Raw genomic sequence first — 15,568 nt, 5'->3', positions numbered from 1 at the left:
GCAAGCCCACAACCCCTAGATAACTAAATTAGGTTAAGTGGAATCTAGCAGCTTCAGTTCAGCTGTCCATCCAGAACCTTGTCAAGCATACATAAGCTATCTTTGCCTGCTGCTGTTGCTGCTGAGTTGCTTCAGTCGTGTCCGGCTCTGTGTGACCCCAGAGACGGCAGCCCACCAGGCTCCCGTCCCTGGGATTCTCCAGGCAAGAACGCTGGAGTGGGTTGCCATTTCCTTCTCCAATGCATGAAAGTGAAAAGTGAAAGTGAAGTCACTCAGTCGTGTCCCACTCTTAGCGACCTCATGGACTGCAGCCCACCAGGCTCCTCCACCCATGGGGTTTTCCAGGCAAAAGTACTGGAGTGGGGTGCCATTGCCTTCTCCATATCTCTGCCTAGTCCTGCCCAAATCACTATCCCACAGAACTGTGAGCAATAAAATAGCTGTGGTTTCAAGCCATTAAGTTCTGGGTCGTTTATTATACAGAAAACAGGTAATCAATACATGTGCTAACATACCTATTACTACCTTTTCAAAGAAAAGCCCCAGCACAGACCAGGCTGCCATGTGGAAGATTTCTGTGGGCTAAATAATAGTACAAAAGCATCGGTCAACATGCCTATGCCTCTTTGTACAGTAGAGGACACAGAGGCAAAGCCTCAGGAGCAGGCACTGCACTCGACAGGAAACACAGGAAGTCAGTGTACAAAGAGCTGCAGGTGACCCACTGGCCTTTTCAAAGCTCACACCAAGAAGCAGAAGCAAGAGTCCAGCAAATCCTAGGCAGTGATGTATGTCTGCCACAGATGAATCAGGCCCGACCAAGCAGGAATCTTGGCCAAAGAAAGATATAAAATCCACTGAAAACCCTGGACCGGTTTTTCCTTTAGACGTACGGGCCAGCTATACTAAAAAAAAAAAAAAAAAAAAAAAAAAAGTTTTTTAATCTTTCATTGAAGAAGCAAAGAAAAAATAAAAACCTTCAATTTTATTGATGTTACATCCACTTTATGATGTTTTAGAAGTTTTGTTTATTCTTAGTGTGAAAACCAGTCAGAATGTGTACAATTTCTCTTTCTTTTTAAAGCTTCAACATAGAAGTTTTACAATAATGCTTCAACACAGTAATTTTACAATATATTACACATTGTAATATTAAATCTTTACTACCCTGAAACAAGCAGGGTCATATAGTGTCACAAACTTCAACGTGTGTGATAAGAATGTTGCTTTTTGAATAACATTATGGTCTGTGTGGAGCACCCCAATATGTAATGATTTAAGCCAGCACGATATAGCATTTAAAAAGTTTGTACACTAGAAATTTTAAAAGTGCTTAGTTACAGATTTTCAAATATTTATGAGACACAAATAAGATGCGATGATTCTTCTGGACACTTAACAAACCCTGGAGAGCAAAACAAATAGAAATGACAAAGATTTATTACTGTTCCATGATAATTTCCATTTTAATTATTTTCTGGCTTCAAAGTAATGTAAAATTTTTAACAAACAAAAACTAAATATATTTGTTCCTTGTTCCTTCCTTCTAAATAAAATCCTCTTCCCCCACCTTTAGTTAAGCTAAATAAGTTTGTTTTATATGCAGTTGCTTTGTATTTCAAGAATAATTAGATAGATACACAGAGAGATAGACACATTATACATGACGGATGATTAATTGCAACTCCTGATACTTGATTAACCAAAAAGGTGGTCTCCAAACAATTTGCCAAGTAAACATCACAGCATCACTGTCAGAAACAGCCCCCAAAAGTCACAGCAGAATTCGGGTGCTAGTGATCTGATTTTAATTTCAAACACTTGACCAGACTTAAAGACGAAATTTAAATAGCACATGCTTTTTTTTTGGGGGGGGGGGATGTAAAATATTGCATCAAATTTTTGCAATCCTTGCATTTTTCTTACACAGTTTGCATCTAGGCAGCTGCTTATGTTATTAAGAGATTCTAAGGTTTTGATAGAGTAGTGAGCTTTGATAGGTCTTTTTTGTCTCTTTAAACAATATTCAAAATCCTGAAGGCACTTATGTCTGAACTGTTATAACCTACAATACCATTGCAATGGTATTTCCTATGATAGTTAAAAATTTTGTCTGAGTTTTATTATATTGCACTTGCCTCAAGATTCTCTTAAAGCACGTCCCAGTTCTGGAGATTTTCAAAGTCTGTTTAACAGCTTTTCTTATTCATTAGCAACTTCCTTTAGAATCTACTAATGAGTCTCTATGGCGCTCAAGTTCTGTCAGTCACGGTGCTTTTTAATATCTTTATCACATTTTTGGGAATGCTTCTGTTACTTTTCACTTCACTTATAAGCATAATGATTTTTCTTGCATATATGACTGCTAAAACTGTTATGTAACTCTTACTTGAATCTACATTTTGTCTAATTATGAGTCACTTAGGTCCTCCACAGATCATAGGAGCCTACTGTTTTTCAGAGAACAAGACCTAGTTTAGTTTTACCAACTAAAAACGGGCTCTTATCATCTGCCTCTACAAGGATTAGGCCACTAGCCGCTGTAGCTCCTGACCTTCAACACACCCTCAAAGGAGATCAGGAATAAGGCAACTCTGTGCTTTGGGAAAACTGGAGGGATAGGTCTTCAGATAGTTAGACATTTTTAAGAGAGGATATTAAAAGTCCAAACTCTTGCAGCTTCTCATATTGAGAAAAGCACTCATTAACAGAGACACTGGCTTCCTGTGACTAGCAGCAAGCCTCTGCCAAAATTTGTGCTTGACCGCACATTCCATGTTTCCTGAAATCATATATATACTGACCTTTTCCCCTACTTATTTGGAGCATTTTCTCAGAGCTATCTGAGATCCTGTCTCCTGGGTTATGGTCCTTGTTTGGTCCCAAAAAAACTTATATCACAACTCTCACATTGTGTTTTTGTTTGTTTGCTTGTTTTTTAGTTAATAGTTCTCTGTAATATTATCCTCTCTTATACGTGCTTTTTCAGAATTTATTTGAGTATATATTTAATTATACAGAACATGCTTTATCTCCCTCACATGGTCTACTGTGCTTACTCCCCATCTAAAAAAAGGATCAGTTTTTCTAATCCAGTATATATATATTTTTTAATCCAGTATATTTTTAATAAAATAATGCCTAAGAACAGAAAATTTCTCTCCAAGTAGCTTTCCTTTCTTTTCCTTTTCTTGAAAACACTCCATCCAAACACTTTTTCAACTGCCTAAAACACTTAGCCCTACCCATCTATCTTCTCAGCTCCTTGGCTTTGATTGATGGACTAACAAAAGTAGTCACTGGATGCTTCCAGAAATTACATCCTATTCTCATAGCCCCAAGTATTCCTAACATAGGATGATTGGACTTGGCAAATCAAAGTAATGGATTCCCACTAAAAATTCATTCAAATAAAAATAGCTCTTTAGTAAATATATCCCAAATTACCTGTGATTTTTATGAAGATCAAATTTAAATAAACACCCTTTATCATAAAATCATACTCAAATGGAATAACTCTAGGTTTTATCCAAAACCTTGATTGGGAATCTTGGATTACATCACTAGTTTCATCTCCAGAAGCAAAAAACTGGAAACAGAGAAGGCCAGGTTTCGTTTTGTTTTTATGTACTTAATTTTTATGATATGAGAACTGACATCTCAAGAATAGGCTTGCATGGCCACCAATAGGGCCTCACTGCTACAGCTTTCTCTGGAATGAGGAACAAAAATGTTCTTTTGTTCAATGGGGTTGCTTGGAATGAACTCATTTATTCAAATTATAAGCACTGCCCACCTACTCTATGACAAGTATTGTAAAATCAAGGATTGCACAAAGAACATGTGATATCCTGTCCACATAAAATTTTAGGTTTAGTAAATGGGGAAAAATATATAGAAAGTGATTTTCTTTTTTTTTTTTTTACTGGATTTAGTACCTGTACCAGTTCTTTAGTACCAATCCTTTGATTGATGCATGTTTACTGATAAATTATACTCTCATTATTAAAAACAGCTTATGCTATATTGGAATTTAGGGTATTCATATATAGATTTCCTTACAGTCAACAAAATCATTAAGTATGTGTGACCCTAGGAAGAAAAATGTGCTGACCAAACGTAAAACTGAGATTCACAAAAAATATTTCCAGAGAACTATAAAAATGATCTTAATGTAATTTTCTGGAGCTTTCTTTGCTTCAATACTCCAAATGTTGGATTGTCTTAGCTTAGTCCTAAGATATCTCTTGTCTGTGATCAGTCTGATAGTTAGAGATCCATAAAGTGTGGTCTAGAGACACTTGGATATACCTGAATGGATTTAAAAGTTAAAAATTTTACCCTAGTAAGATGTTCCGTTCAGTTGCTCAGTCGTGTCTGACTCTTTGTGGCCCCATGAATCACAGCACACCAGGCCTCCCTGTCCACCACCAACTCCCGGAGTTTACCCAAACTCATGTCCACCAAGTCGGTGATGCCATCCAGCCATCTCATCCTCTGTCGTCTCCTTCTCCACCTGCCCCCAATCCCTCCCAGCATCAGGGTCTTTTCCAATGAGTCAACTCTTCGCATCAGGTGGCCAAAGTATTGGAGTTTCAGCTTCAACATCAGTCCTTCCAAAGAACACCCAGGACTGATTTGGACTGCTTGGATCTCCTTGCAGTCCAAGGGACTCTCAAGAGTCTTCTCCAACACCACAGTTCAAAAGCATCAATTCTTCGGCACTGAGCCTTCTTCACAGTCCAACTCTCACATCCAGACATGACCATTGGAAAATCCATAGTTATTTCCTTTTAACTATCCTCTCATATTTTTACCTCTCACAGTTATAAACTTGGATTTTTCAAAGATAACATGGCAGATGATATCTCAACAGACTGAAATTAGAAGCAGATATGATAAAAACAGTTGTCTTTTTTTTACAAAACCATTAAAGAAAGGCATTTGTTGTTGCTCAGTCACTAAGTCGTGTCCAACTCTTTGTTACCCCATTGACTGCAGCATGTCAGACTTCCATCTCCTTCACAATCTCATGTCCATTAAGTCCAAAATGATACCAAACCGTCTCATCCTCTGTCGCCCCCTTCTTCTCCTGCCCTCAATCTTTCCCAGCATCAGGGTCTTTTCCAATAAGTCAGCTCTTCACATCAGGTGGCCAAAGCATTAGAGTTTCAGCTTCAGACTCAGTTCTTCCAATGCATATTCAGAGTTGATTTCCTTTAGGACTGACTGACTTTCATCTCCTTTCAGTCCAAGGGACTCTCAAGAGTATAGATATGTATCGATTAAAGTATTTCTTTTTTTCTCACTATTTTTTGTTTTGGAGAATATAATTATACTTTATAAAAATCATATTCATATGAAAAGCACATTACTCTTATTTTAAAATGAACTAGTATTTTGAGAATTTCTGTTGTAATTTATATTAAGATATAAAATCCACATAAGCAAAAGTTCTCCAGGGTACTGAATATTTCTTAATGTAAAGGGGTCTTGAGACCAAAATTTTGAGAAAAGTGATATCTATTCACACAGCTTTAAATGCCATACTTTAAATGTTATACTTGTGACATTAGAATTTATATATTCAAGTGTAACCACTCTCAGTATTAAGGTCATTCAATGGCTTTCCTACAAGCATAGAATAAAATTCAAACTCCTTTTGTAACCTACCAGGTCACAGGAGAGTTGGTCTAGATCTCCCACTTCAGTATCTTTCACTTTCTGCTGTCTCTGCTTGGTCCACACTGGACATCTAAGCTGTTCTTTATGTCAAGAATGGTCTCCTTTCAGAATAGTATTCTCTAATATTCTTCTCTAAATGACTTGCTTTTTTATTTACTTAGGTGTCTACTCTGAAGTTTTTCTTTAGAAAAATCTCTGACAACCCATTAGGAAAAGCAGTTTCCATTACTCCATCACCTCGACCTGCTTCACATGTATTCATAGTTCTATCATAGTTTGGATTAAAATATAAATAAGATACTGTCTATATTGGTACAATATCTATAAGTACATGGCATACAGCAGGTCTATATAAACCATTGTAATTTTTGGTATAGTTAATATATATGACCTTCTAGCTGTACTTTGAGGTGAGAGTAATACACAGCTTATATTTATAGCTTTTCACATTGAAGGTCATTTCTTTAACTGAATTTCTTCATGCTAATAATTCAAGAAGAGCAAACATGCATACAGAAAAGTATTAATGATATTGGATAAATTACCCCTAAAAGAGGTTTAATTGAATTTTTGTCATTATCCAAACAGAGGAATTTCTTCCATACAATCTGAAAATAAAAGCACATAAAATATAAGTGCCTTATATTTTCAATGCCTTGTATACGTCAGAAATATAAACATGTACTTGAGTAACAACAAAGCAAGTTAATGCTTAACACTATCCACATTAGTTCTAAGCCATGTCTTGAACTTCACAATGTTTTATTTATTCAGTAGTTAACTGCTTGCTTATTACTGTGATCCAAGTAACAGGAAGAAAATCATGGTCACCAATTTGGAGAACAAAATGTACATCGACCAAGTGGATACAACATTTTGTGGGGTAAACACAGTGAGTTCAATCTGGGACAAAACAAAATTGAAATGACTGAAATGTCAAGGAGGAAATATCCAAGAGAATGGGAGAGTTAGGGTGGAGATTCAAGACTAGTGAAGGGGATTTGGCAATCTAGATGTCACTGAAGCTACAGAGATCACTTAGAATGGTAAACCGAAAAAGACAGCTCACTTACTCGGGTTTTTGCAATCAGGAGCCAGGCTTTATGAAACATTCTAAATGCAAAAGATTTTACAGTACAGAATCACTGAAGATTGGCCTTTTCCTTGGGATCTGTTTGACACACTTACTGGGTACTTGCTCTACGTCAATGTAGTAATTCCAACCACTAACATATATAACATTTTTACAGTTTACAAATATAATAGTGGATTGTATTAAATTTGGACCTCTCAAGAGACCTTATAATTATTTCTATTTTATGTAAAATTTCAGTAAGTTAAAATGACAAGGTTACAAATAGGTCCCTGATCCCCAATCCACCAACATTTTATGATGTATAATTGACACTATGTAAGTGGAAATACTGTGATTTTCTCCCTGAATTTTACTTCTGCTGCTGCTGCTGCTGCTAAGTCGCTTCAGTCGTGTCCGACTCTGTGTGACCTCATAGACAGCGGCAGTCCAGTAGGCTGCCCCGTCCCTGGGATTCTCCAGGCAAGAATACTGGAGTGGGTTGCCATTTCCTTCTCCAATGCATGAAAGTGAAAAGTGAAAGTGAAGTCGCTCAGTCATGTCCGACTCTTAGCTACCCCATGGACTGCAGCCCACCAGGCTCCTCCGTCCATGGGATTTTTCAGGCAAGAGTACTGGAGTGGGGTGCTATTGCCTTTTCTGGAATTTTACTTCCAGTTATTCCTAATTGCTTCATAGGACCTAACTGAAAACTTTGCATTGCAATCAATCTTTCCCCTTCCCAGAGTATTTTCCACAACTGAGATAATTGCTAGGAACTATCAACCTAACAATCTCTAACCCTGCAGAGGCTTAAGTGTGCTTCTAGCTAAACTTCCTAATAATATTTGCACAAACTGTTAACTTTAAAGACATCTCAGATATAGAGTTTCTGTTTTAATTATAAAGAAAAAGAATATTTACATAAGATTACATTTGAATATTTAGGATAATTTAACACTTGCTTTCTATAAAGATTTCCTGAAGCAGCAAAGGGAACAAAAATTCATTTGAGATAAAGTTGAATTGTATCCTTTTATTTCAACATATTGATTTGCTAATATTCTATAGAGAACTACAATCCTATAGCAGGCTAAATAATGAGTTCCTTTAGCTACTTTTTTTTTCTTAAGAGATTCCTTCATACCTAGACAGAAATATAAGGTTTTAACTATTTGAAACTGCTGAAAGCAAAATGAAAGAGTTCCATCAAGTGGCCATATAAAGACATGGCAGTTCATGCTTCACCAATACAAAGAGAAAAATAATACCTCCAAAGCTTAGTTAACACATACATTTCCAACTAAATCCCCAAAATGCATGACATGCAACATTAAAAAACACTACAGATACAATTTAAACATCATTAATCAATTTTCCCACACAATTTTTAAACTACAAGAGAAACTAGGTCTAAGTATATTTTGTTTTCTTATTTTTATTTTCTAATACTCTGTCCATACAGCTTAGGCTTGAAGATGCATGGTTATAATTTTAATTCCTACATTATAGTCATCTGTTTAAATTATTTGGTAGGTACACCAGAAATTAACAAAATTCAGTATTGGATTGTGCTAAAATTCAGAAACCAGCTACAAACAAATGAGCCAAAATATTTAAAAATTATACCTTAAAAATATGAAACAAATTCAACTGAAGCTGTTTGAAAAATAAAATTAGTTATAAAGCATTTGCTGTTGTTGTTGTTGTTGTTGTTTAGTCACTAAGTTGTGAGTTATAAAGTATAAGCATCAGTTAGTTTATTCATTAATATCCTAAATTAAGATTCTGCAATATCTTATCAGGTTGCACCCCCCTTATAAAAGATGAAAAAAAATGGGTGCTTCTATTTATAAATTATAGTAGGTTTAATGGGATACAGTTCCTTACCTCTCTACTTTAGAAATGAGCAACGACTTATTTTAAAGCTATAAATGCTACTTCTAAACTCACACTACAGATTAAGATTTCTTTCATACTTTATCAAGGTGTAGTTCATTGAGAAACCACTTCTAGTACATAATTAACCATACATTTGACTTTCTGGTCCAGCTCTCACAGCTGTACGTGGCTACTGGAAAGAAGGCAGAGCAACAAAGAGTAGATGTTTACAAAACATCCTGGAGAAGACTCTTGAGTGTTCCTTGGACAGCAAGGAGATTAAACCAGTCAATCTTAAAGGAAATCAACGCTGAATATTCACTGCAAGACTGATGCTGAAGTTGAAGCTCCAATACTCTGGCCACCTGAAGTGAACAACCGACACACTGGAAAAGACCCTGATGCTAGGAAAGACTGAAGGCAGAAGAGGGTGACAGAGGATGAGTTGCATGGCACCACTGATGCAATGGACGTGAACTGGAGCAAACTCTGGGAGACGGTGAGGGACAGGGAAGCCTGGCATGCTGCATTCCATGGGGTTCATCAAGAATGGGACACAACTTGGTGACCGAACAAAGACAACAAACATTTGACTGTATGTAGCATTTCCTGCTGCTGCTGCTGCTAAGTCACTTCAGTCGTGTCCGACTCTGTGCGACCCCATAGACAGCAGCCCACCAGGCTTCCCCGTCCCTGGGTTCTCCAGGCAAGAACACTAGAGTGGGTTGCCATTTCCTTCTCCAATGCAGGAAAGTGAAAAGTGAAAGTGAAGTCGCTCAGTCGTGTCCGACTCTTTGCGACCCCATGGACTGAAGCCTACCAGGCTCCTCCGTCCATGGGATTTTCCAGGCAAGAGTACTGGAGTAGGGTGCCATTATAAAAACAACGTGTACTATTATTGAGACAATGTTAAAGGATACATTTTTATATTAAGCCTGTGAAATCTCATTAGAGTATATATTGCATGTGTGCTTAGTCCTGGCTGGATCTTTGTGACCCCATTGACTGTAGGCCACCAGGCTCCATTGTCCATGTAATTTTACAGGTAAGAATACTGGAGTGGGTTGCCATTTCCTCCTACAGGGAATCTTCCCAACCCAGGGATTAAACCTGCATCTCCTGTATCTCTTACATTGGCAGGTGGATCCTTTACCACTAAGCTACCTGGTTAAATATAAAATTGGAGACAGGGTGTATGATGATTAAGAAAATGGGTTTTAGCATAATAGATTGGATTTGAATCTAATCTGCCACTGTTTTGCCCTGTTATCTGGAGCAACTATGTTTTCATTTATATAAGAAAAGGAAAATATTACTACTGATATCACTACTATAGAAATTAAATCCTATATTTCATATCGAGCAGTTAGATATTCAATTGACAACCATTTAAATGAACAATACTTTTGAGAGGAAGAATCCATTATTCTCTCTTCTCATTGCTAGAATCACAAGCTGGAATCAAGATTGACAACAGAAATATCAACAACCTCATATATGCAGATGATACCACTGTAATGTCAAAAAGCAAAGAGAAACTAAAGAGCCTCTTGATGAAGATGAAAGAGGAGAGTGAAAAATCTGGCTTTAAACTCAACATTAAAACTAAGATCATGGCATCCAGTCCCATTACTTCATGGCAAATAGATGGGGAAACAGTGGAAACAGTGACAGACTTTATTTTCTTGGGCTCCAAAATCACTGCAGATAGTAACTACAGCCACAAAATTAAAAGCCACTTACTCCTGGGAAGAAAAGCTATGATAAATTTAGACAGCATATTAAAAAGCAGAGGCATCACTTTGCCAACAAAGATCAGTATAGTCAAAGCTATGATTTTTCCAGTAGTCATGTATGGATGTGAGAGTTGAACCATGGAGAAGGCAGAGCATCAAAGAATTGATGCTTTTTAATTGTGATGGAGAAGACTCCTGAGAGTCACTTGGACAGCAAGGAGATCAAACCAGTCAATCCTAAAGGAAATGAACTATGAATATTCATTGGAAGGACTGATGCTGAAACTCCAATACTTTGGCCACCTTATGAGAAGAGCCAACTCATTGGAAAAGATCCTTATGGTGGGAAAGATTGAGGGCAAGAGGAGAAGGGGCAACAGAGGATGAGATGGTTGGATGGCATCGCTGACTCAATGAACATGAGTTTGAGCAAACTCTGAGACAGTGAAGGGCAAGGAGGCCTGGTGTGCTGCAGAACATGGGGTTAAAAAGATGGGACAGGACTGAATCACTGAACAACAGCAGTTTTCTCATTAGTAAATAAACATACATGTTTACTTAGTAAACAGTAGTAAATACATATTTACATCAGTAAATAAGCAAACATAATAAGGTATAGCCTTTTTTATACAAGTTCATTGGATTTGAGAGTTTAAAAAATGTAAATGACTAAGGAAATGAAATAATTGAATACAAACGCACTGCTTCTATGATAGCATCATGATCATAGATTTTCTTCTGTATGAACGTCCTCCAAACTAGGAATCTCTCAAACCTGCATTTCCATTAAAACAAAAGCCACAAAGAAGTTCACATAGTCACATTTTTATTATCCTTTGGAAACCTGCTTTGCTAATAAACAAAGCTAAAGTAAAAATCTCACATTAGAACAAATACAACTCTTCTTGTCAACATGGTATTAAAACTGAATGTTGAAAATGAAGGAAAGGGTGAGAGGAAGGTTGATAAAATACATTTAGTAAAAAGTAAAGAAGTGGAATTATAGGTACAGATTATATATGAATTATTTGTACTCTTCTTACATATTTCTATGTTTGAAATCATTCTAAATAAAATATAATTGAATATAAAAGAAAAACATCTTATTCAGGTAACCTAAAAGTAAATGAGTGTACCTCTGATAAATATTCACTTAGAAAAATAAAAAAAAAAAAAAAACATCTAATGCTATTTCTGCAAGACAAAAAATAAGCAAAGAAGGAAAACTAGAGACATAGGAAAATATATTCAACAATAGAAGTGGTAAGCATGTGGATAAATTGAAATACACACAGTCTGTGTGAAACAATAAAATATATAATTTAGGGAGATGGTGATTTGATTTTTAAGATTCTAAGGTCCATTTGTTCTACAAGCAGGAGTAAGTGAAGTGAAAGTCACTCAGTTATGTTCGACTCTTTGCGACCCCATAGACTATACAGTCCATGAATTCTCCAGGCCAGAATACTGGAGTGGGTAGTCATTCCCTTCTGCAGGGGAGCTTCCAAAGCCAAGGACTGAACCCAGGTCTCCCAAATTTTAGGTGGATTCTTTACCAGCTGAGCCACAAGAGAAGCCCAAGTAGGAAGCCACAAGGGAAGCTACAAGTAGGAGTAGAAATAGTGATTAACATACATTCAAAGGTAAATATACCTTTTGCAGTTGTACGGTAACAACTAAGATAGTAGAGGGGATAAATGGAATGTGGGGGAAAAAAACAATTTGAATGATGCAAAAAAGTTGAGCAGTGAAACAAATGAGAAATATACAAGATAAGAAATAAGATGGTAATGAATTAAAATATAAGAAGCAACCCTAATAAATATAAGTAGATTAAATTTACCAAAGCTATATGTAAAAGAAAATAAAGGATTACACTGTTTACAGGAGTCACAACTAAACATAAGATCATGAGAAAACTGATAACAAAGGACAGAAAATTAGTAGGGAAAATATTAGCCAAGGGAAATCTCATATATCTATATTGATATGACAGAATATTCTTTATAGCACAAAAACCACCTATATAGTACAGAAAAGATCACAGAACAATGACAATAGCTCCATTTATAGAAATTGTTATAAACTTTGATGCTTCTAATAACTTGCCATCATAATATATAAAGAAAAAGTATAGATATGAGAAGGCAATTACGTTATTTTAAGGAATAAACAATATTCTAAACTATACATGAAACTTCAAACAAAACTTGACCATGTCCAAAACCATAAAGGAAATATCAGAAAATTTCAAGAAATTATCATGCAGATCCTTTTTCTTCAACCACAATGCAATTAAAGTAGAAATCAGAAAAAAATTCAGTAATTAAAAAATTGTGTATTTGACTATACATGAGGATACTTAGAACATACTGCTGCTGGTACTAAGTCTCGTCAGTCGTGTCCGATTCTGTTTGACCCCATAGACAGCAGCCCACCAGGCTCCCCGGTTCCTGGGATTCTCCAGGCAAGAACACTGGAATGGGTTGCCATTTCCTTCTCCAATGCATGAAAGTGAAAAGTGAAAGTGAAGTCGCTCAGTCGTGTCCGACTCTTAGCGACCCCATGGACTACAGCCCACCAGACTCCTCCATCCATAGGATTTTCCAGGCAAGAGTACTGGAGTGGGTTGCCAGTCTAGAAATCAGCAAACACTGAAAATTTATTAAACCACTAATTTCAGACATTAGTGAGTGAATAGTAAAGTGAACCTAAACAGAGGAAAGGAACATTACTTTAACGATTACCAAAAAAGTAATCAAAAGAAAATCAACAAACTCAAAGGTTAATTTTTCTGTATTTAAAGTATGTATGTTTACCCTACATTTATAATTAGACTTTTAATTATTTTGCTTGAATATATATCTATAGCTATTTTTAGTAATTTTTTCCATTTTAATTTTACACAAAAGACTTTGTGACATCCATTTTATTTTATGCCAATGTTTCTTCATATTCTAGGTTATTTTTGAGATCTACTTGATTGATGTATATGGTTTATTCCTTCTAATTCTTGCACAATATTCTATAAACTAAATTTTATTTATCTATTCTCTTTTTTGTTGTCTAACAGCATTTTGATGTCCATCCCAGGATCTTCATGTACAAATGTTTTAGAGGGTCCCTGAAGTGAAAATCAGTTTTTTTTCAGAAAGGGGGAATACAAATCTCCCCAATGTTATCAAAATAGTTGTTTAAATAATATTCCTAAAGAAAATCTGATAATGCATCTTTTTCCTCCCCTAAACATACACACAATCCTTGGACTGCTTCTTAGTGTCCCTATAAAAGGAAGAGTTGAGAAATATTCAGAGATTTAGGTTTTATTTAAATGGAATAACCTTAGTCATAAATCACTTGTATAGTATCACTTAAAAAACCCTAAAGCTTAAATGGTGGTGGTTTAGTCGATAAGTCGTGTCTGACTCTCATGACCCCGTTAACTGTAGGCCCCCAAGCTCCTCTGTCCATGGGATGAATCAGGCAAGAATACAGGAGTGGGTTGCCTTCTCCTTCTCCAGGAGATCATCCCAATCCAGGGATTGAAACCAGGTCTCCTGCATTGCAAGGGGTCTCCTGCATTCTAGGTGGATTCTTTGCCTACTGAGCCTACAGGGAAGTTTAAAGCTCAATCAAATAAGACAATATTATACTGCTGTGCTCCACTTCACTTGATTTTTTGAAACTTTTATTTCTAATTGGGCTGCTACAGTGTACAAGCATATACATGACTATATGAATAACCTGCTGCGTACAGGTTACACAAATACATTAAAGTATGTGGATTTGTTGCCTTAGCAAACCGCATCCTAATAAGTGCAAGGTGACAGGCGTGGTGTTAAGATACCCTTTCACACTTGCTTACATCATAAAGTTTATTCTATTTTGCTCCCAAACTGTAACACCAGCATTTCTTGTAAGGGGAATGGATGAGCGTTAGGTATGATAATGATAAAAATTTGTTTGACAAATCAGGATAATTTTTAGAGTAAAACAGATCTCAAGAATAAATCAGCACCTATCCTTTGGCAATCTGTGTCAAACTTTACTGGCTTTAACAGTGGAAATATATCATGACTTGTCATGAAGTGAATAGTTGTCCCTTGCAAGGTACTCGTGCATAGCTAGAAGGGGTTTTGACCCCCTTTCTGTACATCATGATAGTTAAAAAAGTGACATTTGTCAAAATGAGCAAGAAACAGCTTCCAGAGAAGGTGCCCAATGCAAAACTATGAAGCAAATTGTGGTATTTAGCTATGAACCACAGGGAAGATGAAGATCAAAAGAAATGAATACTTTTTTTTCCTTAACTCATCCATATTTTTCATCACACTTCATGTTGCTTGCCAGTATGAAACAGGCTGATTTTTTTGTTGTTGTTCTAAAACTTCATGTTACTGATAGAATTTTAAATGAGCTTTAACATGAAGTGTCCCATCACTTGCCATTCTGTACTGGATTTAATCCATAATTTAGTTCTCAACACATTTTGCTTTTATTTTCCCTCTTTCCCTGATAAATTACTTTCAGTAATAGAAAAGTGAGCATATATTAAAAATCCTTGCCTTCTAGGACATATTCGAGTACTGAAGGGCTGAAGGGTTCCCAGGTAAAATTGAGATCCTAGTAGGCACAGATGGGTACCCATCGGTATCTTGGCATTTTATTTCAGTTTTGTACTATCTTTCAATATGGCCCACGGCATGAGAGCTTGTATATTCCAGTTTATTATTTTTCTAGAAAATTGAGATTATGCCAATACTAATCAAAATGATCCATTTAAACATTTCAGTTATCAGTCTTCAAGTCAACATAGAACCATAATTCTTTCCCCAGATTCCTTATTTAAAGTACCCCTACCAAAGAGACATTTATTAAATTTCAAATAAATATCTGATGTTGGAAAATGTTGAATATTTTTGTGGAAAAAAAAAAACCCTAGTTAGTCACCAATATGTTAAAATATACTACAGTTTTTATGCCAGAATCTCATTCATGAATTTTTCAGAATAGATTCAGTATTTTAGTACAAAGACTTTAAACCATCAAGTCCTATTGAGTTCTGACATCACACATCTCTAGAGAGTCTTAGTGCAGGATGAAGTTGTTCATCTAAAAAAAAACACAATCTGTCCCAAGCAGATGTATGCAATAAAAAAAAAAATTAAAAACATGATTTTTCTTAATTTTCTCG

General features: G+C 36.0%; 1 long non-coding RNA gene across 9 annotated transcripts in view; it reads right to left on the bottom strand.

Moving 5' to 3' along the window:
• Positions 1-15,568, bottom strand: part of LOC129643388 (uncharacterized) — a 323,134-nt gene that overhangs the window by 119,951 nt on the left and 187,615 nt on the right. Inside the window, exon 4 of one of the 9 annotated variants that reach the window (XR_008710273.1) lies at positions 283-900. The exons of 6 other annotated variants lie outside the window; for them this stretch is intronic. This is a non-coding gene — a long non-coding RNA (uncharacterized LOC129643388). Of the gene's footprint in view, positions 1-282; positions 906-1,008; positions 1,406-15,568 lie in introns of those variants that run through there. 2 more of the 9 variants (XR_008710262.1, XR_008710263.1) reach the window with 2 other exon arrangements.

This window comes from Bubalus kerabau, chromosome 2 (assembly GCF_029407905.1).
Source record: "Bubalus kerabau isolate K-KA32 ecotype Philippines breed swamp buffalo chromosome 2, PCC_UOA_SB_1v2, whole genome shotgun sequence".
Lineage (NCBI taxonomy): Eukaryota > Metazoa > Chordata > Mammalia > Artiodactyla > Bovidae > Bubalus > Bubalus kerabau.
Note: the sequence above shows the minus strand (reverse complement) of the source record. Positions and strands in the feature narration are given on the sequence as shown.